The 27,196-nt window shown below is 40.4% G+C and overlaps 1 non-coding gene across 1 annotated transcript; it reads left to right on the forward strand.

The window, feature by feature from the left end:
• Nucleotides 1–13,856: 13,856 nt before the first annotated feature.
• On the forward strand, nucleotides 13,857–13,929 carry TRNAR-UCG (transfer RNA arginine (anticodon UCG)). Its single transcript has one exon. It is a non-coding gene; the product is annotated as a tRNA-Arg (tRNA).
• The last annotated feature ends 13,267 nt before the right edge of the window (nucleotides 13,930–27,196 follow it).

Here is a 27,196-nt window from a genome sequence, read left to right on the forward strand (position 1 = left end):
AGGATTATCCTCGGATGCCCCCGCACAACTAATTAAATTACTAAACATGAGGAAGGACCTGAATATTTCATGTGTAAGTGATCGTATCACTGAAATTAATGCTTTAATTGGTATCAAGATGCTTAGGGTAACCCACCCTAACCCCTGCACTGAAGCCCTCCAAGCCTTCTTCCTTGAAGATCAGCATCCCTCCAAATGGATTACTGTAACTGCCAATGTGCTCAGTATGTATAACTTTCATCACCCCTACCAAGAGAGATAACAACAACACTTTCCTGTCCCATGGAAGATCACTCCTTTCCAAATTACTGTTCCCCTTTTCTCACCCAAGAAGCTGATTAAAGAACAAGCCTTGCTTCGACAAGAAGTAAAGTACAATGCCTTAAATTTTAGTCTTTAGTGTTTTTCCTGCCCGAAACGCTTTGCGTCATAGTGGCTTTAGGCATTGTATAAATAAATAATAATAATATAAATAAATAAATAAATAAATAAATAAATGTTTATTTAGGTAAGGTACATACATACAAGAGATTTTAAAAAGTTTGTTGGATTAATAGATAGAGCTAGTACATACAATGCCTAAAGCCACTATTACGCAAAGCGTTTCGGGCAGGAAAAACATTAATGACTAAAGCTTAATACTAATGGGTATAAAGAATAAAATATGTTGAGAACAAATATAAATAGAGGTAAAAGAGGGGGGAACATGGCTGAAAAAGCAGCACAAATACAATTACAAATTATTACAGACAATTACATTCAAACAGCATTGTTTTGAAAAGAAAACAGACATGGATTGACAACAGAGGGGTAAGGTAGGTTATAGGGAATTTATTAGGTAGTGCTTCGTTTTTATCTTAAACTGGTTGAGAGAGGTTACAATTAACCATGTCTTTAACATGGTTGGGAAGGTCATTCCACATTCTGGGCCCCTTGATTTGAAGAGCATTTCTAGTTTGATTAAGTCGTACTCTAGGAATATCAAAACTGTATTTATTTCTGGTATGGTGCTCATGGGTTCTGTTACAACCTTCTATGAAGACTTTGAGGTCAGGATTGGCATTACAGTTCAGCGTTTTATATATGTATAATACACATGAGAGAATGTGCAGTGACTTAATATCTAACATATTCAGAGATTTGAGTAGGGGTACCGAGTGATGTCTGGGGCCAGAGTTGGATATTGTCCTAATAGCAGCTTTGTGTTGAGTAATTAGAGGACGTAAATGATTTTGGGTAGTAGAACCCCAAGCACAAATACCATAGTTGAGATATGGATAGATATGGGAGTAATAGAGAGTCACCAGGGCAGGTCGGGGTACATAATATCTGATGTATGTACTAGCACTATCTATAAATCCATCAATGTTTGTTATCACACCTTGTATGTACATGTACTTTACCTGAATAAACATTTGAATTTTTGAATTTGAATTTGAATTTTCATAAGTAGATTGGCCGTCCTCTTGTTTTTGTAGTAAATTGTTAGTTGTATCTTCTGATTTGTGTCTGTGGGGATAACATTCCTATCAATAATATCTTTCAGGACACTTTCCTCCATTTTATGAGCCGTCGAAAAGAAGTTCCCGTAAAACAGTCTAATCGGGGGTACAAGTGTTGTATTAGTTGAATCTTCAGAGGTTGTATGGCGATTCACCTTTATTTTAATGACGTCTTCAACATAACCGTTAGTTTAGTTTAGTTCATTTATTATGCACCCCATACCCATCTTGTGGGCGGTAGTGGAAAGGCTTACAGAGGCACATAATGGACTCAGGGACTGAACCCCACAATTCATTTAGCTAAGCAAGTTACAATCTTGATGAGCTAGTTACAAAATTCATTATAAGTCGTCACATCAACAATGGGTTCGAGATCGACCTCAAGTACAGGTTCTAAATTAAGCAACTGACATATGTGGAGAGCTAGTGTCAAAATTGATATGTTTGTCCTGCACACCGCCCCCCATCCAGTGGGCAGCGGTGGATAGATTACAATCACTCAGTTAGTACCTACAGTTAGCAAACTGGTGATAGTTGGCTAAAATTTCTGGTAGCAGATTTTTTTGAATGAAATATTTACACATCGTTGGTACATTGGTTATAGAATTGCCTCTAAATTCTCGTATCTTTTCGCACTCCATCACATAGTGACGGAGGGTGTGCGAATAATTTTGTTGACACAGTTTACATTTGGTCAGGTCTACATCAGCAGATAATGAGAATTCCCAGAGATACTTGTAACCGAGTCTAAGCCGAGCAGTAGTAACATCTAGAAGCCTGCTGATTTTATTGGATGATCCATAGATGTGTGGCTCCTCTTGCATGATAGTATGATGATAGATGGAATTACTGGTGTCAATTTCACTTTGCCTCAGATCTACAAGATCTTGTTGAAGTTCTCGGTGTACTGCTGCTCTCAGATTGCTCATTGACAATCCAAGGTTACACTCAACGGCTCTTTAAGGCAGATTCTTTGGCTAACTTATCATTACTAAGTGATCTAACGTTTTGGGTGAATACTGACAGGTTAGTGTTATTTTTTAGTGTGGGTTGTGCAAGATGTGCTGTGAAGTAACAGCAATGGTGATGATCAATATGCCGGTTATTGTAGATATGTGATAGCAAATTTAATTCAGTTTCAATGGTAGTTTGCATAGAGTAAGAATGGAGAAGACTTTAAGGATATTCTGATTAGGATATTGGGGGACGTGTATGACAATGGATTATAATAAACAATTACAATAAAAATTTAGATTAAAAATAATCCCAGTGAGATTGTAACACGGGTTTGGGTTCCTCTCACTACTTCTCTTCCTTCTACTCCCTCTACCCGTATTCTTACTTTTTATTCTCTACCAAGGGACTCCAAAACTATTACCAAAAGCCAACTCCACGCCACGTGGTCCTAAGACGATTGACCGACTTAGGATTCTACACCCAGTATGACGTGACCTAGGCTCTGAGCAAAACCCTAGAGTCGCCTCTACGCTGCCACCACCAGACCAGTAACACAGAGCAATGATCGAGGTCTGGATCGATCACGCTAATTAATCAACCTTGGGGCTTGATCCCCACTATAAACGATGACCTTGAGTGTGGAATAAATTACACGGTAATGATAATTCCGATTCGATGTTAGAATCGGCGCCCAATACAACTCTGCCTCGTGTGGACCACGTGACCAGGACAAGTATACACATAAACACATGGAAACAATAAAAATGCAAATTATTAACTTAATTTATTAAAAGAAAACTAAAACAAAATCTAAATATGTTCACTCCCTGTCACTTTAACACTCCCTACTTGACCTGAGTGGCAAATGAGACTATTTCTATACATAACCATAGCAACTATACCTCTATGTTTTACCAGCTAAGGATGTTGGGCTGGTCTTGGGGAGAGGTAAGATGTTTGACCTCTCCCAGCTGCTCGGCAGATCACACTGATCTCTTCCTTGTCTGGTCTACCCCAGACAGAACATTGTATCCTTCTGCCTAGTCAAAGTTTTACCAAGTTACTAGCCAGGTTTAAGTTATAACAATTAACCTCTGTTTGTACTGAATTGATCCAGACTGGTTGAATTATTTTACTGAAATTAAATTACACAAACATCTAACGGCAGAGCTGTTTCCGATCCCCCAAAAATGGATAATTGAACTTTGAGAAATAGTAGACCTGTCAACCCTGCTGACCTATGACCGCCGGTCACTCCGCCTTACAAGTTAGATCTGATTCGTGACGTCACTGATGGTGACTTAAACTCAATAACTAGAATACTCTTGATATTGTACCCAGTACTATTATACAATACAATTTTAATACAAAATGAATAAAGGCTAATTTCTCTAAATTACTGAATACTATAGGATGATTCATTATTTGTACAGTGTTGTACTTGTGTGTTAGTGTACAGTGTTGTACTTGTGTGTTATTGTACAGTGTTGTACTTGTGTGTTAGTGTACAGTGTTGTACTTGTGTGTTAGTGTACAGTGTTGTACAGTGTTGTACTTGTGTGTTAGTGTACAGTGTTGTACAGTGTTGTACTTGTGTGTTAGTGTACAGTGTTGTACTTGTGTGTTATTGTACAGTGTTGTACTTGTGTGTTAGTGTACAGTGTTGTACTTGTATGTTAGTGTACAGTGTTGTACTTGTGTGTTATTGTACAGTGTTGTATTTGTGTGTTATTGTACAGTGTTGTACTTGAGTGTTATTGTACAGTGTTGTACTTGTGTGTTAGTGTAAAGTGTTGTACTTGTGTGTTAGTGTACAGTGTTGTACTTGTGTGTTATTGTACAGTGTTGTACTTGTGTGTTAGTGTACAGTGTTGTACTTGTGTGTTACTGTACAGTGTTGTACTTGTGTGTTACTGTACAGTGTTGTACAGTGTTGTACTTGTGTGTTAGTGTACAGTGTTGTACTTGTGTGTTACTGTACAGTGTTGTACAGTGTTGTACTTGTGTGTTATTGTACAGTGTTGTACTTGTGTGTTAGTGTACAGTGTTGTACTTGTGTGTTACTGTACAGTGTTGTACTTGTGTGTTACTGTACAGTGTTGTACAGTGTTGTACTTGTGTGTTAGTGTACAGTGTTGTACTTGTGTGTTAGTGTACAGTGCTGTACAGTGTTGTACTTGTGTGTTATTGTACAGTGTTGTACTTGTGTGTTATTGTACAGTGTTGTACTTGTGTGCTATTGTACAGTGTTGTACTTGTGTGTTAGTGTACAGTGTTGTACAGTGTTGTACTTGTGTGTTACTGTACAGTGTTGTACTTGTGTGTTACTGTACAGTGTTGTACTTGTGTGTTAGTGTACAGTGTTGTACTTGTGTGTTAGTGTACAGTGTTGTACTTGTGTGTTACTGTACAGTGTTGTACAGTGTTGTACTTGTGTGTTACTGTACAGTGTTGTACTTGTGTGTTACTGTACAGTGTTGTACTTGTGTGTTATTGTACAGTGTTGTACTTGTGTGTTAGTGTACAGTGTTGTACAGTGTTGTACTTGTGTGTTACTGTACAGTGTTGTACTTGTGTGTTACTGTACAGTGTTGTACTTGTGTGTTAGTGTACAGTGTTGTACTTGTGTGTTAGTGTACAGTGTTGTACTTGTGTGTTACTGTACAGTGTTGTACTTGTGTGTTATTGTACAGTGTTGTACTTGTGTGTTAGTGTACAGTGTTGTACTTGTGTGTTAGTGTACAGTGTTGTACTTGTGTGTTATTGTACAGTGTTGTACTTGTGTGTTAGTGTACAGTGTTGTACTTGTGTGTTAGTGTACAGTGTTGTACTTGTGTGTTAGTGTACAGTGTTGTACTTGTGTGTTACTGTACAGTGTTGTACAGTGTTGTACTTGTGTGTTACTGTACAGTGTTGTACTTGTGTGTTACTGTACAGTGTTGTACTTGTGTGTTATTGTACAGTGTTGTACTTGTGTGTTAGTGTACAGTGTTGTACAGTGTTGTACTTGTGTGTTACTGTACAGTGTTGTACTTGTGTGTTACTGTACAGTGTTGTACTTGTGTGTTAGTGTACAGTGTTGTACTTGTGTGTTAGTGTACAGTGTTGTACTTGTGTGTTACTGTACAGTGTTGTACTTGTGTGTTATTGTACAGTGTTGTACTTGTGTGTTAGTGTACAGTGTTGTACTTGTGTGTTAGTGTACAGTGTTGTACTTGTGTGTTATTGTACAGTGTTGTACTTGTGTGTTAGTGTACAGTGTTGTACTTGTGTGTTAGTGTACAGTGTTGTACTTGTGTGTTACTGTACAGTGTTGTACTTGTGTGTTACTGTACAGTGTTGTACTTGTGTGTTATTGTACAGTGTTGTACTTGTGTGTTACACAGTTTGTGACACAGTTTACATTTGGTCAGGTCTACATCAGCAGATAATGAGAATTCCCAGAGATACTTGTAACCGAGTCTAAGCCGAGCAGTAGTAACATCTAGAAGTCTGCTGATTTTATTGGATGATCCAATAATTGTGTGGCTCCTCTTGCATGATAATATGATGATAGATGGAATTACTGGTGTCAATTTCACTTTGCCTCAGATCTACAAGATCTTGTTGAAGTTCTCGGTGTACTGCTGCTCTCAGATTGCTCATTGACAATCCAAGGTTACACTCAACGGCTCTTTAAGGCAGATTCTTTGGCTAACTTATCATTACTAAGTGATCTAACGTTTTGGGTGAATACTGACAGGTTAGTGTTATTTTTTAGTGTGGGTTGTGCAAGATGTGCTGTGAAGTAACAGCAATAGTGATGATCAATATGCCGGTTATTGTAGATATGTGATAGCAAATTTAATTCAGTTTCAATGGTAGTTTGTTATAACAAAGTTATAACAATTAACCTCTGTTTGTACTGAATTGATCCAGACTGGTTGAATTATTTTACTGAAATTAAATTACACAAACATCTAACGGCAGAGCTGTTCCCGATCCCCCAAAAATGGATAATTGAACTTTGAGAAATAGTAGACCTGTCAACCCTGCTGACCTATGACCGCCGGTCACTCCGCCTTACAAGTTAGATCTGATTCGTGACGTCACTGATGGTGACTTAAACTCAATAATTAGAATACTCTTGATATTGTACCCAGTACTATTATACAATACAATTTTAATACAAAATGAATAAAGGCTAATTTCTCTAAATTACTGAATACTATAGGATGATTCATTATACGCAGCTATGAACAAAGCGTCGGTTATTTCCACTGCGAATCCCCCTGGGGGTCAGGTCACCATGCGGGCTCAGCTTCCCATTCTCTTGTGTCGATAAACCACTCTGGATAATTCTTACAACAGCCTAGTTTGTTACAAGATGAGAGGGGAGTACAAAAAAGGAAGCATATGAGTAATAAAATGAACTTAGCAAAATTACTAAATTGACACTATAATAAAATAATAATAATAATAAATTTATTTTAGCGGAAAATACAACTTAAGAGCAATCACAAACAATTCTAGATGTGCAATAACTATAGAAAAAATCTTTAACTCTTTACTTTAAATCTCTTGTCACCAAGGCAGTTAACTCAATTCAATTTCTTTCTTTATTATGCACCCCATACCCATCCCGTGGGCTGTGGTGTAAAGGGTTACAGAGGCACATAATGGGTTCAGGAACTGAACCCTCTAGTTCGTTTAGCTAAGCAAATAACAATATTCTGACGCTAGTTACACAATTATGAATGTTATATATACATGTACACATACTCATGCATACATTTTACTAAGATGAATAATTATATTCAACAATGTACACTAACACACAAGTACAACACTGTACACTAACACACAAGTACAACACTGTACAATAACACACAAGTACAACACTGTACAGTAACACACAAGTACAACACTGTACAGTAACACACAAGTACAACACTGTACACTAACACACAAGTACAACACTGTACACTAACACACAAGTACAACACTGTACAATAACACACAAGTACAACACTGTACACTAACACACAAGTACAACACTGTACACTAACACACAAGTACAACACTGTACAATAACACACAAGTACAACACTGTACAGTAACACACAAGTACAACACTGTACACTAACACACAAGTACAACACTGTACACTAACACACAAGTACAACACTGTACAGTAACACACAAGTACAACACTGTACAGTAACACACAAGTACAACACTGTACAACACTGTACACTAACACACAAGTACAACACTGTACAATAACACACAAGTACAACACTGTACAGTAACACACAAGTACAACACTGTACAGTAACACACAAGTACAACACTGTACAACACTGTACAGTAACACACAAGTACAACACTGTACACTAACACACAAGTACAACACTGTACACTAACACACAAGTACAACACTGTACAGTAACACACAAGTACAACACTGTACAGTAACACACAAGTACAACACTGTACAACACTGTACACTAACACACAAGTACAACACTGTACAATAGCACACAAGTACAACACTGTACAATAACACACAAGTACAACACTGTACAATAACACACAAGTACAACACTGTACAACACTGTACAGTAACACACAAGTACAACACTGTACACTAACACACAAGTACAACACTGTACACTAACACACAAGTACAACACTGTACAACACTGTACAGTAACACACAAGTACAACACTGTACAGTAACACACAAGTACAACACTGTACACTAACACACAAGTACAACACTGTACAATAACACACAAGTACAACACTGTACAACACTGTACAGTAACACACAAGTACAACACTGTACACTAACACACAAGTACAACACTGTACAACACTGTACAGTAACACACAAGTACAACACTGTACAGTAACACACAAGTACAACACTGTACACTAACACACAAGTACAACACTGTACAATAACACACAAGTACAACACTGTACAGTAACACACAAGTACAACACTGTACACTAACACACAAGTACAACACTGTACAATAACACACAAGTACAACACTGTACAATAACACACAAATACAACACTGTACAATAACACACAAGTACAACACTGTACACTAACATACAAGTACAACACTGTACACTAACACACAAGTACAACACTGTACAACACTGTACAATAACACACAAGTACAACACTGTACACTAACACACAAGTACAACACTGTACAACACTGTACACTAACACACAAGTACAACACTGTACACTAACACACAAGTACAACACTGTACAATAACACACAAGTACAACACTGTACACTAACACACAAGTACAACACTGTACAATAACACACAAGTACAACACTGTACACTAACACACAAGTACAACACTGTACAATAACACACAAGTACAACACTGTACAATAACACACAAATACAACACTGTACAATAACACACAAGTACAACACTGTACACTAACACACAAGTACAACACTGTACACTAACACACAAGTACAACACTGTACAACACTGTACAATAACACTCAAGTACAACACTGTACACTAACACACAAGTACAACACTGTACACTAACACACAAGTACAACACTGTACAATAGCACACAAGTACAACACTGTACAATAACACACAAGTACAACACTGTACACTAACACACAAGTACAACACTGTACAACACTGTACAATAACACATAAGTACAACACTGTACAACACTGTACAATAACACATAAGTACAACACTGTACAGTAACACACAAGTACAACACTGTACACTAACATACAAGTACAACACTGTACAACACTGTACAATAACACATAAGTACAACACTGTACAACACTGTACAATAACACACAAGTACAACACTGTACAACACTGTACACTAACACACAAGTACAACACTGTACAATAACACACAAGTACAACACTGTACAATAGCACACAAGTACAACACTGTACACTAACACACAAGTACAACACTGTACAGTAACACACAAGTACAACACTGTACACTAACACACAAGTACAACACTGTACAGTAACACACAAGTACAACACTGTACACTAACACACAAGTACAACACTGTACAACACTGTACAATAACACATAAGTAAAACACTGTACAACACTGTACAATAACACATAAGTACAACACTGTACAACACTGTACAATAACACATAAGTACAACACTGTACAACACTGTACAATAACACATAAGTACAACACTGTACAACACTGTACAATAACACATAAGTACAACACTGTTATTTTCTGTTCGGGGAGAAAAACTCACTCCTAGTGTGTGGGGGGGTATTTATATATTATATATAAAGGATTTAATACAGATTTATATAATTAAGTATAAATTATTAAAACATTATTATAAGATATTATTCTATTATAAATTATAAAATATAATTAGTTGTAAATACCTCATTCATGAATAAGTATTATAACCGTAACTGACAGTAGTTACATAGAAATAACTATAGAATGAAGGTATAAGTATTACACAAGTAAATGTAAGTATATAATTCTTGCTAAGTACGTAGGTAAGTATTACCTAGTATGTGAGTATAGCAGTCCATAAGTATAAACAAATATTTACATTTTTCTCCGTTTAATGTTAGAACTTAATTGAGCTTTTTATCAGTTCATTTATGAATAATGAGATCCGCTTTGGGGTTCCGGCGGAGCATCACCCACGAATGTCGCGGGGTGGGAGCCAGTACGACGGGTGACGCGGGGTGGGAGCCAGACGACGGGTGACGCGGGGTGGGAGCCAGACGACGGGTGACGCGGGGTGGGAGCCAGACGACGGGTGACGCGGGGTGGGAGCCAGACGACGGGTGACGCGGGGTGGGAGCCAGACGACGGGTGACGCGGGGTGGGAGCCAGACGACGGGTGACGCGGGGTGGGCGCCAGTACGACGGGTGACGCGGGGTGGGCGCCAGACGACGGGTGACGCGGGGTGGGAGCCAGACGACGGGTGACGCGGGGTGGGAGCCAGTACGACGGGTGACGCGGGGTGGGAGCCAGTACGACGGGTGACGCGGGGTGGGAGCCAGACGACGGGTGACGCGGGGTGGGAGCCAGACGACGGGTGACGCGGGGTGGGAGCCAGTACGACGGGTGACGCGGGGTGGGCGCCAGACGACGGGTGACGCGGGGTGGGAGCCAGACGACGGGTGACGCGGGGTGGGAGCCAGACGACGGGTGACGCGGGGTGGGAGCCAGACGACGGGTGACGCGGGGTGGGAGCCAGACGACGGGTGACGCGGGGTGGGAGCCAGACGACGGGTGACGCGGGGTGGGAGCCAGACGACGGGTGACGCGGGGTGGGAGCCAGACGACGGGTGACGCGGGGTGGGAGCCAGACGACGGGTGACGCGGGGTGGGAGCCAGACGACGGGTGACGCGGGGTGGGAGCCAGTACGACGTGTGTGTGTGTGTGTGTGTACTCACCTCACCTAGTTGTACTCACCTAGTTGTGTTTGCGGGGGTTGAGCTCTGGCTCTTTGGTCCCGCCTCTCAACCGTCAATCAACAGGTGTACAGATTCCTGAGCCTATCGGGCTCTGTCATATCTACACTTGAAACTGTGTATGGAGTCAGCCTCCACCACATCACTTCCTAATGCATTCCATTTGTCAGCCACTCTGACACTAAAAAAGTTCTTTCTAATATCTCTGTGGCTCATTTGGGCACTCAGTTTCCACCTGTGTCCCCTTGTGCGTGTTCCCCTTGTGTTAAATAGACTGTCTTTATCTACCCTATCAATCCCCTTCAGAATCTTGAATGTGGTGATCATGTCCCCCCTAACTCTTCTGTCTTCCAGCGAAGTGAGGTTTAATTCCCGTAGTCTCTCCTCGTAGCTCATACCTCTCAGCTCGGGTACTAGTCTGGTGGCAAACCTTTGAACCTTTTCCAGTTTAGTCTTATCCTTGACTAGATATGGACTCCATGCTGGGGCTGCATACTCCAGGATTGGCCTGACATATGTGGTATACAAAGTTCTGAATGATTCTTTACACAAGTTTCTGAATGCCGTTCGTATGTTGGCCAGCCTGGCATATGCCGCTGATGTTATCCGCTTGATATGTGCTGCAGGAGACAGGTCTGGCGTGATATCAACCCCCAAGTCTTTTTCCTTCTCTGACTCCTGAAGAATTTCCTCTCCCAGATGATACCTTGTATCTGGCCTCCTGCTCCCTACACCTATCTTCATTACATTACATTTGGTTGGGTTAAACTCTAACAACCATTTGTTCGACCATTCCTTCAGCTTGTCTAGGTCTTCTTGAAGCCTCAAAGGCTTGAAGGCCTTGTGTGTGTGTGTGTGTGTGTGTGTGTGTGTGTGTACTCACTTAGTTGTGCTTGCGGGCGTTGAGCTCTGACTTTTTGGTCCCGCCAAAGACCATGTGTGTGCGTGCGTGTGCTCACCTATTTGTGCCTGCAATATCGAGCTTTAGCTCTTGGAACTCACCTTTCTAGCCGCCGGATGTCTAATGCAATTAATGACTTCTGACTGATTTCCCACTGATATCTACTTTTAGAGTTATTAAGGTAATTGCTTTCTACAACGTGTTCAACATGTTCCTTTAGTTCATTACATGTTCCCACAGCTCTTATACTACAGTAAAACTTTCTAACATCCCTATGACTCATGTGTGTCTCAAGCATCTAGCTATGCCTTCTTGTTCTATTCGTATTCATTGTGAACATTTTATCTTTTTTTTCCACTCGCAATCCCCATAAGTATTTAATACGTCACTATCATGTCTCCCTTCTCCCTCTTTCTAGCGTCGTCAGGTTTATTGTCTTTCTTCATACTCATCCCTCGCAATTCTGGGACGAGCCTCGTTGCAAACTTCTGAACCTTTTACAATTTCTTCGTGTCTTTTAAAAAATGCGGGCTCCAGGATGGGGCGGCATACTCTAAAACTGGTCTCACGTAGGTGGTAGCTAAATGCCTCTTTATTTATGTTTCTGAATGATGTTGTGACTTACTAGTGCTGCGTATGGTGCTAATGTTGTCCTGTTTAGTGAGGTTTGGTGTCATGTTCACTCCAGGTGTTTTTCTCTGGTTGTTACAGGGAGATAGTTTCTATACATTGTGTATCTTCCTTCTCCTCTCCTGCACTTGTTCCCATTTCCATCACCTTACACTTGCTGGTGTTGAACTCTTATAACCATTTCTGAAACCATCTTTGCAACTTGTTTGTCATCTTGGAGTACCTTACAATCTTCATCTTTTTCATTTGGTCTTACTAGCTTTGCATCATCCACAGACATCAACATATAGTGTTCCACCCTGTGGTGGTTAGGTCATTAATTGAAGACAAGTATGATTTCCTGCACCACTCCCTGAGGTACTTCACCTGTTACTCTAGTCTTCACACTACGGCGCTGGAACCAATCGTATTGGCGTATGCCTTTCCACTGGAGACTTTCAGCGCCGTGGAGAGGGGGGACCTGCTGCCTGGGTAACAGCTTCTCCCCCGAATCAACCTACCCTGGCTTTGCGCCCTGGTGAGGCCACTCCAGACCGACAACCAGAGCGCAACTCCATAGTCTCCTGAGACTGATGGATGCCTACTACTACTACTTTGAGCTCTGTAATTACTTCATACACTCAGGAATATTGGAAGATATTCTTGTGCTGTTCTCCAGATTTTGCTAGTGGAGGCTAATATATCAGCCTTACATTTCATGTTCTCTCCTCAGAGTTGATTTGTTTTTGTAGTGAGGCTGCAGGTATTTGCTCCCCTGAGTCCATGTATGACTAACCATCCTGTGAGATGGGAATAATAGTTGAGCCTATAGCTAGTTCTTGATCTACATTTTTACACAAAGCGTGTAATATAATATATATTACACAGGATATATAATCCTGTGTTTACATATAGAATAGGCCGTAGCAGTACATTGCTGTGTATACCTCATACCAGGAGAGGTTGAGGGCCACAGGTGACACTACATGTCTTCACTGCAAACCAGACATGACAATGCTCATCTCATTGAAACTTTAAAAGTATTGAACAAATTTAGAGGATGTTGATCCTGAGTACTTCTTTAAAAGGTTAAATGTAACACGTACAATTAGCAACGGAAAACAGATGTTTTTTCACGTATATTGTTATGAATTAAACCCATGGAACCGCTTACTTGCCGGAGCTGTAAATGCCAAGACTATACTTAAATTGGAACTCCAGCTGGAAAAAATCATCAGGAAAAATGGTCGGGGAAGCTTTGACAAGCCGCTGACTTCCTATTCCCTTCGAGATCAATAGATAAATGGAGGACCTCAAATATGTTCAGAATGATACCTTAAATATCGAGACAGAAATTTATTAAATAAAAACAAATAAATGAATTCAACAATGGGAGCAATGACCGTGTGGCCTAATGGATAAGGCGTCGGACTTCGGATCCGAAGATTGCAGGTTCGAGTCCTGTCACGGTCGAAGTGTTTTGGCCGAGCAGGAGCGTTGTTCCCAGTGTGTGGTGGCCACTATGGCCTCGGGGTGACTCTCTACCTGGTTCTACTACTTAAAGTTGACTCTCTACCTGGTTCTGTTACTTAAAGTTGACTCTCTACCTGGTTCTGTTACTTAAAGTTGACTCTCTACCTGGTTCTGTTACTTAAAGTTGACTCTCTACCTGGTTCTATTACTTAAAGTTGACTCTCTACCTGGTTCTATTACTTAAAGTTGACTCTCTACCTGGTTCTATTACTTAAAGTTGACTCTCTACCTGGTTCTATTACTTAAAGTTGACTCTCTACCTGGTTCTATTACTTAAAGTTGACTCTCTACCTGGTTCTGTTACTTAAAGTTGACTCTCTACCTGGTTCTGTTACTTAAAGTTGACTCTCTACCTGGTTCTGTTACTTAAAGTTGACTCTCTACCTGGTTCTATTACTTAAAGTTGACTCTCTACCTGGTTCTGTTACTTAAAGTTGACTCTCTACCTGGTTCTATTACTTAAAGTTGACTCTCTACCTGGTTCTATTACTTAAAGTTGACTCTCTACCTGGTTCTGTTACTTAAAGTTGACTCTCTACCTGGTTCTACTACTTAAAGTTGACTCTCTACCTGGTTCTGTTACTTAAAGTTGACTCTCTACCTGGTTCTGTTACTTAAAGTTGACTCTCTACCTGGTTCTATTACTTAAAGTTGACTCTCTACCTGGTTCTGTTACTTAAAGTTGACTCTCTACCTGGTTCTGTTACTTAAAGTTGACTCTCTACCTGGTTCTATTACTTAAAGTTGACTCTCTACCTGGTTCTGTTACTTAAAGTTGACTCTCTACCTGGTTCTGTTACTTAAAGTTGACTCTCTACCTGGTTCTATTACTTAAAGTTGACTCTCTACCTGGTTCTGTTACTTAAAGTTGACTCTCTACCTGGTTCTATTACTTAAAGTTGACTCTCTACCTGGTTCTGTTACTTAAAGTTGACTCTCTACCTGGTTCTGTTACTTAAAGTTGACTCTCTACCTGGTTCTATTACTTAAAGTTGACTCTCTACCTGGTTCTGTTACTTAAAGTTGACTCTCTACCTGGTTCTATTACTTAAAGTTGACTCTCTACCTGGTTCTATTACTTAAAGTTGACTCTCTACCTGGTTCTGTTACTTAAAGTTGACTCTCTACCTGGTTCTACTACTTAAAGTTGACTCTCTACCTGGTTCTGTTACTTAAAGTTGACTCTCTACCTGGTTCTGTTACTTAAAGTTGACTCTCTACCTGGTTCTATTACTTAAAGTTGACTCTCTACCTGGTTCTGTTACTTAAAGTTGACTCTCTACCTGGTTCTGTTACTTAAAGTTGACTCTCTACCTGGTTCTATTACTTAAAGTTGACTCTCTACCTGGTTCTGTTACTTAAAGTTGACTCTCTACCTGGTTCTGTTACTTAAAGTTGACTCTCTACCTGGTTCTATTACTTAAAGTTGACTCTCTACCTGGTTCTGTTACTTAAAGTTGACTCTCTACCTGGTTCTACTACTTAAAGTTGACTCTCTACCTGGTTCTACTACTTAAAGTTGACTCTCTACCTGGTTCTATTACTTAAAGTTGACTCTCTACCTGGTTCTGTTACTTAAAGTTGACTCTCTACCTGGTTCTACTACTTAAAGTTGACTCTCTACCTGGTTCTGTTACTTAAAGTTGACTCTCTACCTGGTTCTATTACTTAAAGTTGACTCTCTACCTGGTTCTGTTACTTAAAGTTGACTCTCTACCTGGTTCTACTACTTAAAGTTGACTCTCTACCTGGTTCTGTTACTTAAAGTTGACTCTCTACCTGGTTCTACTACTTAAAGTTGACTCTCTACCTGGTTCTACTACTTAAAGTTGACTCTCTACTTGGTTCTGTTACTTAAAGTTGACTCTCTACCTGGTTCTATTACTTAAAGTTGACTCTCTACCTGGTTCTACTACTTAAAGTTGACAATGGACTGCTGGACAATGACTGCTGAACCTGTGTCATTAATGGTCGCTGACAACTATTAATGACACAGGCTCAGGCTTAATTATACAGTAATCTAACACAGATTCCTATGAATAAAAATAGATTCGTATTTTATAATAATTTTCTAAAATACCATTAATGATCTAATAGTTTACTGTGATCACCTGTGTATGAGGGGCTGAACTCCAGCTGCTGGGACCTGCCTCTTGATCATAGATCTTTTATGTCTTACCTCCATATGAAGACCAATAATTCATTAAATAATGGAAAATAATTAAACAAATATTCATATAAAACATTTGAGAGACACAATGGTATAATATCCGCCAGTAACTGACAGTGACCAGCAGCTGTCAGCTAACTTGGGTAGTGAGGCCAGGGGGGGGGGGGGTGAATGGGGGCTGACAGTGACCAGCAGCTGTCAGCTAACTTGGGTAGTGAGGCCAGGGGGGGGGGGTGAATGGGGGCTGACAGTGACCAGCAGCTGTCAGCTAACTTGGGTAGTGAGGCCAGGGGGGGGGGGCTGACAGTGACCAGCAGCTATCAGCTAACTTGGGTAGTGAGGCCTGGGAGGGGGGTGAATGGGGGCTGACAGTGACCAGCAGCTGTCAGCTAACTTGGGTAGTGAGGCCAGGGGGGGGGGCTGACAGTGACCAGCAGCTGTCAGCTAACTTGGGCAGTGAGGCCAGGGGGGGGGGTGAATGGGGGCTGACAGTGACCAGCAGCTGTCAGCTAACTTGGGTAGTGAGGCCTGGGAGGGGGGTGAATGGGGGCTGACAGTGACGGCAGCTGTCAGCTAACTTGGGCAGTGAGGCCAGGGGGGGGGGAGCTGACAGTGACGGCAGCTGTCAGCTAACTTGGGTAGTGAGGCCAGGGGGGGGGTGAATGGGGGCTGACAGTGACCAGCAGCTGTCAGCTAACTTGGGTAGTGAGGCCTGGGAGGGGGGTGAATGGGGGCTGACAGTGACGGCAGCTGTCAGCTAACTTGGGCAGTGAGGCCAGGGGGGGGGGAGCTGACAGTGACGGCAGCTGTCAGCTAACTTGGGCAGTGAGGCCAGGGGGGGGAGCTGACAGTGACGGCAGCTGTCAGCTAACTTGGGTAGTGAGGCCAGGGGGGGGCTGACAGTGACGGCAGCTGTCAGCTAACTTGGGCAGTGAGGCCAGGGGGGGGGGAGCTGACAGTGACGGCAGCTGTCCGCTAACTTGGGTAGTGAGGCCAGGGGGGGGAGCTGACAGTGACGGCAGCTGTCAGCTAACTTGGGTAGTGAGGCCAGGGGTGGGGGCTGACAGTGACCAGCATCTGTCAGCTAACTTGGGTAGTGAGGCCAGGGGGGGGGGGAGAATGGGGGCTGACAGTGACCAGCAGCTGTCAGCTAACTTGGGTAGTGAGGCCAGGGGGGGGGGAGAATGGGGGCTGACAGTGACGGCAGCTGTCAGCTAACTTGGGTAGTGAGGCCAGGGGGGGGGGAGAATGGGGGCTGACAGTGACGGCAGCTGTCAGCTAACTTGGGTAGTGAGGCCAGGGGGGCTGACAGTGACGACAGCTGTCAGCTAACTTGGGTAAACACGACTGTCAGTGGATATCCGCTTTGTTGATGTGGATCTGAAACTACAATTCATTTATTATTTATTTATTTATATATAAAAAGGTACATTGGGGGTTAACAGAGAACAGAAATTAAGTTGATTTTACATTCTTGTAGAGCCACCAGCAGGCGTAACGTTGCGGGCAAGGCCTTAAACTAACACATACTTTTTAGATAATTAACAGTATAATTGATAAAAAGTGTTTACAGATAATTTACAGCTTTACTTTACAGTTACAGACTCACGGGTCTTTATGGCTGCCATACAAACAAATACAACAAATGTTTATTCAAGTAAAGTACATACATACAAGGTGTGATACAAACATTGATGGATATACAGATAGAGCTAGTACATACAATGCCTAAAGCCACTATTACGCAAAGCGTTTCGGGCAGGAAAAACATTAAAGACTAAAACTTAATACTAATTGAGGTTAAAGTATAAATTGTGTCGAGAAAAAATAAGAAAAAATGAGAAAAGGGGGGGGGGGAACATGACAGAAAAAAAGCAGAATACAATTTGGTCAACAAACAGCATTGTTTAAAGTAGTAGACATGGGTTGACATTTAGGGGTGAGGTAGGTTACATTGAGTTAATTAGGTGGTACTTAGTTTTTATCTTAAACTGGTTGAGAGAGGTGCAGTCTTTAACATGATTGGGAAGGTCATTCCACATTCTGGGTCCCTTGATTTGTAGAGCATTTCTAGTTTGATTAAGTCGTACTCTTGGAATATCAAAAAGGTATTTGTTTCTGGTGTGGTGCTCATGGGTTCTGTTACAACCTTCTAGGAAGCTTTTAAGGTCAGGATTGACATTACAGTTCAGCGTTTTATATATATTTATATATATATATATATATATATATATATATATATATATATATATATATATATATATATATATATATATATATATATATATATATATATATATATATATATATGTCGTACCTAGTAGCCAGAACGCACTTCTCTGCCTACTATGCAAGGCCTGATTTGCCATTTTAGCCAAGTTTTCATGAAATAATTGTTTTTCGACTACCTAACCTAACCTAACCTAACCTAACCTAACTTTTTCGGCTACCTAACCCAACCTAACCTATAAAGATAGGTTAGGTTAGGTTAGGTAGGGTTGGTTAGGTTCGGTCATATATCTACGTTAATTTTAACTCCAATAAAAAAAAATTGACCTTATACATAATGAAATGGGTAGCTTTATCATTTCATAAGAAAAAAAATAGAGAAAATATATTAATTCAGGAAAACTTGGCTTATTAGGCAAATCGGGCCTTGCATATTAGGCCGAGAAGTGCGTTCTGGCTACTAGGTACGACATATATATATATATATATATATATATATATATATATATATATATATATATATATATATATATATATATATATATATATATATATATATATGTCGTACCTAATAGCCAGAACGCACTTCTCAGCCTACTATTCAAGGCCCGATTTGCCTAATAAGCCAAGTTTTCATGAATTAATGTTTTTTCGTCTACCTAACCTACCTAACCTAACCTAACCTAGCTTTTTTTGGCTACCTAACCTAACCTTACCTATAAATATAGGTTAGGTTAGGTTAGGTAGGGTTGGTTAGGTTCGGTCATATATCTACGTTAATTTTAACTCCAATAAAAACAAATTGACCTCATACATAGAGAAAAGGGTTGCTTTATCATTTCATAAGAAAAAAATTATAGTAAATATATTAATTCAGGAAAACTTGACTTATTAGGCAAATCGGGCCTTGAATAGTAGGCTGAGAAGTGAGTTCTGGCTACTAGGTACGACATATATATATATATATATATATATATATATATATATATATATATATATATATATATATATATATATATATATATATATATATATATATATATATAACTGAAAACTCACACCCCAGAAGTGACTCGAACCCATACTCCCAGGAGCAACGCAACTGGTATGTACAAGACGCCTGGTATGTATATGCAACTGAGTTTTCAGTTGCATATTGTCCTGGGGACCATTCAGGCTTGTTCGCATTTGTGTTCCTCACGTGTGCCCCAAAGAATGAGGTGATTTGGTAAAATGCTATGCCCAAGATTACTATCCGAGTGCCGGCGGTGGGGTGGTTCAAATAGCCTCGGCTATCACCTCATTATGTCCGGTCGTGATGGTCAAGTGGATTAAGGCATCTTGTACATACCAGTTGCGTTGCTCCTGGGAGTATGGGTTCGAGTCACTTCTGGGGTGTGAGTTTTCAGTTGCATATTGTCCTGGGGACCATTCAGGCTTGTTTATATATATATATATATATATATATATATATATATATATATATATATATATATATATATATATATATATATATATATATATATATATATATATATATATATATATATATATATATATATATATATATTATACAGTCTCCGTGGTGTAGTGGTAAGACACTCGCCTGGCGTTCCGCAAGCGCTATGTCATGGGTTCGTATCCTGGCCGGGGAGGATTTACTGGGCGCAATTCCTTAACTGTAGCCTCTGTTTAACGCAACAGTAAAATGTGGACTTGGATGAAAAAACGATTCTTCGCGGCAGGGGATCGTATTCCAGGGACCATAGGATTAAGGACTTGCCGGAAACGCTACGCGTACTAGTGGCTGTACAAGAATGTAACAACTCTTGTATATATCTCAAAAAAAAAAAAAAAAAAAAAAAAATATATATATATATATATATATATATATATATATATATATATATATGTACATATATATATATATATATATATATATATATATATATATATATATATATATATATATATATATATATATATATATATATATATATATATATATGTGCAGTGACTTAATATCTAACATATTCAGAGATATGAGTAAGGGTACCGAGTAATATCTGGGGCCAGAGTTAGATATTGTCCTAATAGCAGCTTTGTGTTGAGTAATTAGAGGACGTAAATGATTTTGGGTAGTAGAACCCCAAGCACAAATACCATAGTTGAGATAAGGATAGATGAGGGAGTAATAGAGAGTCACCAGGGCAGGGCGTGGTACATAATATCTGATCTTAGAAAGAATGTCAACAGTTTTTGGAACTTTTTTTGATATATTTAGAATGTGTCTCTGGAAATTCAGATTGTGGTCAATGAGAACGCCAAGGAATTTGCCATCTAATTTGTTACAAATTTGGGTATTGTTAATTCTGAGATTTATTTGATTTGAGGATTTATTGCCAAACAACATATAGAAAGTTTTGTCAATATTGAGGGTGAGTTTGTTGGCAGTTAGCCAGTGATGGACTTTATTTAGCGCAGTATTCACTGTGGCATTTAGAGCAAGGGGGTCAGGACTGGAGTAAATGAAGGTCGTGTCGTCAGCATATAGAATTGGTTTGAGATGTTGGGAGGCATTTATGTATTAACATTTATGTATTAACTCATAATCACAATATCTCTGTAATCAATTTGAACGTTAGATCCCTAGGTAAACACTTCGATGATGTTAGTGCCTTGATTGAAACTATTGGCAACAAATTCTCTTTTATTATACTTACTGAAACATGGTTGAAAGAGGATACTACTCAACTCTTTAACATGCCTAACTACTCAGCAATTCACAACTGTCGTCAACTTCAGAGAGGTGGTGGCACTGCTCTTTACTACCACCAAGAACTAACATGCTTAAAAGAAATTAGTACTAGAGACTGCTATGGGGAGTATATCTTCGCCAGCTTCAGAGTCAAGGGTGCCGAGTCTGTCCTGTCTGTGGGTGCAGTCTATAGAATTCCCAACACTGATGTGTCTGTATTCAACTCAAACCTTAGAAATCTAATACTTGATAACAGACTGAACAAAAACCACCTAATTATCGCAGGGGACTTTAATATTGACCTCTGCGAGCCAGAACACCCTACTGCTGTTAGCTTCCTCAACTGTATGAATTCCTGCCTCCTCATACCCTTAATCACTAGACCTACTAGAATCACTGATAGCACTGCCACGACTCTAGATCACATCTGGACCAACATAACCTCTCCGCTTACTTCAGGTATAATCACCGATAGCACTACAGACCACTACCCCACATTTCTCTTAACTAACATTAGCAAACCACCTCTAGAAACAAGGGAGTTAAGCTTTAGGCTGCACAATGAAACTGCTATAAACAATTTTATAACTGCTGCTGATAATGTGAACTGGGAGTCCGAGTTAGGTAACATAGGGGACATCAACCTAGCAGTGCAATCTTTTCTACAAACAACTCTTAGCCTTTATAACACCCACTGTCCTAGGCTTACAAAACAAGTCACAAGCAAAAGGCTTAACAATCCTTGGCTTACAAAGGGAATACTGAAATCCATTAACAAAAAACACGACCTTGAGAAGAAGTATAGGTTAGGAATTGTCTCCAAAGAATTCTCAAAGAATTACTCATTATTGCTATCTAAGATAATTAGACGAGCCAAAACTAAATACTACGAAGATAAATTTACTCAAATAAAGAGCATCATTAAACAAACTTGGAGCACAATTTCACAAATATTGGGATCAAAGAAATCTTTAAATAACAAACCGACTCTCCTGTCTAATAACGATGGTCAGCTTTCAGCCTCTGATTCTGCTATTGAGTTCAATAGGTTCTTCTCTTCCATTGGTTCATCCCTTGCAAATGATATTCCATCTTCCAGTACTGACATTAAGGACTATCTTACAGGTAACTATCCACAGTCTCTGTACCTAAAGCCTATTAACTCCACTGACGTCAATGAGATAATCCTTTCCCTTAAAACCAAGTCTGGTGCCCTTGAGGAGATACCAACTTTAATTTACAAAAAAGCCTCCAGATCTTTAGCCCCTGCTATTGCTTTGCTCTTCAACAAGTCACTTGAACTCCAAACCTTTCCAGATATTCTAAAAAAAGCGAGAGTAACGCCTGTCCACAAATGTGGTGATCTCACAGATGTTAACAACTACAGACCTATATCAATCCTGCCAAACTTGTCAAAAATTTTTGAAAAACTTATATATAAGCAGCTTTACTCATATCTAGCCAAACTCAATATACTTAGCCCTTGCCAATATGGCTTCAGACCCAAAAAAAGCACAAACGATGCACTTATTAGTATGCTTAACTCGATTCATACAGCTCTTGATAAAAAGGAGTTCCCTGTTGGGTTATTTGTGGACCTGCGTAAAGCTTTTGATACTGTCAACCACCATAACCTTCTTCTTAAATTACATCATTATGGAGTCAGAGGACACTCCCTACAATACCTCGAGTCCTACCTTACTGACAGGCTCCAATATGTTTCTGTGAATAATACAATTTCTCCCACCCTACCCATCAACATTGGTGTTCCTCAGGGCAGCATACTTGGCCCTCTCCTCTTTCTCATCTACATTAATGACCTTCCAAATGCCTCCCAACACCTCAAACCAATTCTATTTGCTGACGACACAACCTTCATTTACTCCAGTCCTGACCCTCTTGCTCTAAATGCCACAGTAAATACTGAGCTAAATAAAGTCCATCTTTGGCTAACTGCCAACAAACTCACCCTTAACATTGACAAAACTTTCTATATTCTGTTTGGCAATAAATCCTCTAGTCTTATAAATCTCAAAATAAACAATACCCAAATTTGTAACAAATTAGATGGCAAATTCCTTGGCAATCTCATTGACCACAAGCTGAATTTCCAGGGACACATTCTAAATATATCAAAAAAAGTTTCAAAAACTGTGGGCATTCTTTCTAAGATCAGATATTATGTACCACGCCCTGCCCTGGTGACTCTCTATTACTCCCTTATCTATCCTTATCTCAACTATGGTATTTGTGCTTGGGGTTCTACTACCCAAAATCACTTACGTCCTCTAATTACCCAACACAAAGCCGCTATTAGAACAATATCCAACTCTGGCCCCAGACATCACTCGGTACCCCTACTCAAATCTCTGAATATGTTAGATATTAAGTCACTGCACATTCTCTCATGTGTTTTATACATATATAAAACGCTAAACTATAATGCCAATCCTGATCTTAAAAGCTTCATAGAAGGTTGTAACAGAACCCATGAGCACCACACCAGAAATAAATACAGTTTTGATATTCCTAGAGTACGTCTTAATCAAACTAGAAATGCTCTGCAAATCAAGGGGCCCAGAATGTGGAATGACCTTCCCAACCATGTTAAAGACTGTACCTCTCTCAACCAGTTTAAGATAAAAACTAAACACTACCTAATAAATTCCCTGTAATCTACCTCACTCCTCTATTGTCAACCCATGTCTGTTATTTTCTTTTTTTTTTTTTAATCAACACTGTTTGTCAACCTATTGTATTTGTGCTGCTTTTTCAGTCATGTTCCCCCTTTTTTTATCTTTATTTGTATTTGTTCTCAACACTTTTTATTCTTTATGCTCAATTAGTATTAAGTTCTAGATATTAATGTTTTTCTTGCCCGAAACGCATTGCGTAATAGTGGCTTTTGGCATTGTATGTACTAGCTCTATCTATATATCAATCCATTAATGTAACATCACTTGTATGTATATACCTTACCTGAATAAACATCTGAATCTGAATCTGAATCTGAATTTGGAAGGTCATTAATGTAGATAAGAAAGAGGAGAGGGCCAAGTATGCTGCCCTGAGGAACACCAATGTTGATGGGTAGGGTGGGAGAAATTGAATTATTCACAGAAACATACTGGAGCCTGTCAGTAAGGTAAGACTTAAGGTATTGCAGGGAGTGACCTCTGACTCCATAATGATGTAATTTAAGAAGAAGGTTTTGGTGGTTGACAGTGTCAAAAGCCTTACGTAGGTCCACAAATAACCCAACAGGGAACTCATTTTTATCAAGAGCTGTATGTATCAAGTTAATCATACTAATAAGTGCATCGTTAATGCTTTTTTGGGGTCTGAAGCCATATTGACAAGAGGTTAGTATATTGTGTTTGGCTAGATAAGAGTAAAGCTGCTTGTAGATTAGTTTTTCAAATATTTTTGACAAGTTTGGCAGAATTGATATAGGTCTGAAGTTGTTAACATCAGTGAGATCACCACATTTGTGGACTGGGGCTACTCTCGTTTTTTTCAGAATATCTGGAAAGGTTTGGAGTTTAAGTGACTTGTTGAAGAGCAATGCAATGGCAGGAGCTAAAAATCTGGAGGCTTTTTTGTAAATAAGAGTTGGTATCTCCTCAAGGGCACTAGACTTGGTTTTAAGGGATAGGATTACCTCATTTACATCAGTGGAATTAGCAGGCGCTAGGCACAGAGACTGTGGGGAGTTACCTGTAAGATAGTCCTGAACATCAGTTCTGGAAGATGGAATATCATTAGCAAGGGATGACCCAATGGATGAGAAGAACCTATTGAATTCAATAGCAGTATCAGTGGCTGAAAGCTGACCATCGTTATTGGACAGGATTATTGGTTTGTTATTTAAAATCTTTTTTGATCCCAATATTTGTGAAATTGTGCTCCATGTTTTCTTGATGTTGCCCTTTGTTTGGGTAAATTTATCTTCGTAGTATTTCATTTTAGCTCTCCTAATTATTTTAGATAGCAATGATGAGTAATTCTTTGAAAATTCTTTGGAGACGATTCCTAACCTATACTTCTTCTCAAGGTCATGTTTTTTTATTAATGGATTTAAGTATCCCCTTTGTAAGCCATGGATTGTTTAGCCTTTTAGTTGTGACTTGTTTCGTTAGCATAGGACAGTGGGTGTTATAAAGGCTGAGAGTTTTTTGAAGAAAAGATTGCACTGCTAGGTTGATGCTATATGTTACCTAATTCGGACTCCCAGTTGATATTAGCAGCAGCAGCTATAAAATTGCCTATAGCAGTTTCCATCACCATCACTGGCTCCACCCTCACCATCACTGGCTCCACCCTCACCATCACTGGCTCCACCCTCACCATCACTGGTTCCACCCTCACCATCACTGGCTCCACCCTCACCATCACTGGCTCTACCCTCGCCATCACTGGTTCTACCTTCACCATCACTGGCTCTACCCTCACCATCACTGGCTCCACCCTCACCATCACTGGCTCCATCTTCACCATCACTGGCTCCACCCTCACCATCACTGGCTCCACCCTCACCATCACTGGCTCCATCTTCACCATCACTGGCTCCACCCTCACCATCACTGGCTCCACCTTCACCATCACTGGCTCCACCCTCACCATCACTGGTTCTACCCTCACCATCACTGCCTCTACCCTCACCATCACTGGCTCCACCCTCACCATCACTGGTTCTACCCTCACCATCACTGGCTCTACCCTCACCATCACTGGCTCCACCCTCACCATCACTGGCTCCACCTTCACCATCACTGGCTCCACCCTCACCATCACTGGCTCCACCCTCACCATCACTGGCTCCACCCTCACCATCACCCTCACAGTTCCCGCACTAATATAGCGTCAATTACCAGTCTCCGTGGTGTAGTGGTAAGACACTCGCCTGGCGTTCCGCGAGCGCTTTGTCATGGGTTCGTATCCTGGCCGGGGAGGATTTACTGGGCGCAAATCCTTAACTGTAGCCTCTGTTTAACGCAACAGTAAAATGTGTACTTGGTTGTAACAACGATTCTTCGCGGCAGGGGATCGTATTCCAGAGACTTGCCCGAAACGCTACGCGTACTAGTGGCTGTACAAGAATGTAACAACTCTTGTATATATCTCAAAAACAAAAAAAAATACTCGCCAACATCTGTTGCCACATAATCACATTGCTGGCAAGGCTTCCATATTATATAGGATTATTTAGGATTGTAGATTATATGCCATATTAAATAGGAAGTATATAGGATTGGAGGGAGTGTTCCGTTATAATTCTATGGAGAGCATACAATCAATAATTCAGCGTGTTCCGTGTGTTCCAGTGTGTTCCAGAGTGTTCCAGTGTGTTCCGTGTGTTCCGCTTGGTCCATTGAGTCTCGCAGGTGCCAGAGTGTTCAGTACCATCACTATTGATTGCGATACTCTCACGGGTTGCAGCGCTCCTCCTTTCACTCGCGCTTCGCGAATTCCTGTTCATTCCCCACATTCCTCTATGTTCTACCAGTTCAACTATTATCCAAGGGTTCGACTCTTCTCCACCTGGGCCACTGTACTCAGTGGTTGTAATATGCTTCAGGCATTTCGATCCGTTTCACAGGTTTCAAAACCTGTGAAATCCACATCGCATGGATGAGACAGTTAAGCAAGTCCCAGCTGTGTCTGGGTACAAGTGACAGGATGAACAATCCAGCGGGTTTTCTTCCTATTGGGGAGTGTTGTACATGCTGCTATGGCGGTGTGTCCACTCACAGGATGAGTGCGCGGCCTAATAAACTCTCCCCTCGGGGCTAAATTTTAAATTTATGGCATGGAGACGGACGTTGCCAGCGGGGCCGGGCTGACGTGGCCATGTAAGCAATGATTATAATAGTTATTCCCCGCCACGCCTCTCCAGGCATGGTTCAGCTCACGGGTTTCAAAACCAGATTACACGCCTTTCAGTCCACATTAAGCGGGTCGGGCGGAACTAGAATTTAAATTGCTTGTTGCATCATCTTGCGTGGCTCAAGTGTGTGTGTGTCAACTACATTGTTGGTCGGATACTGACT

This window comes from Procambarus clarkii, chromosome 40 (genome assembly GCF_040958095.1).
Source record: "Procambarus clarkii isolate CNS0578487 chromosome 40, FALCON_Pclarkii_2.0, whole genome shotgun sequence".
NCBI classification, from domain to species: Eukaryota; Metazoa; Arthropoda; class Malacostraca; order Decapoda; family Cambaridae; genus Procambarus; species Procambarus clarkii.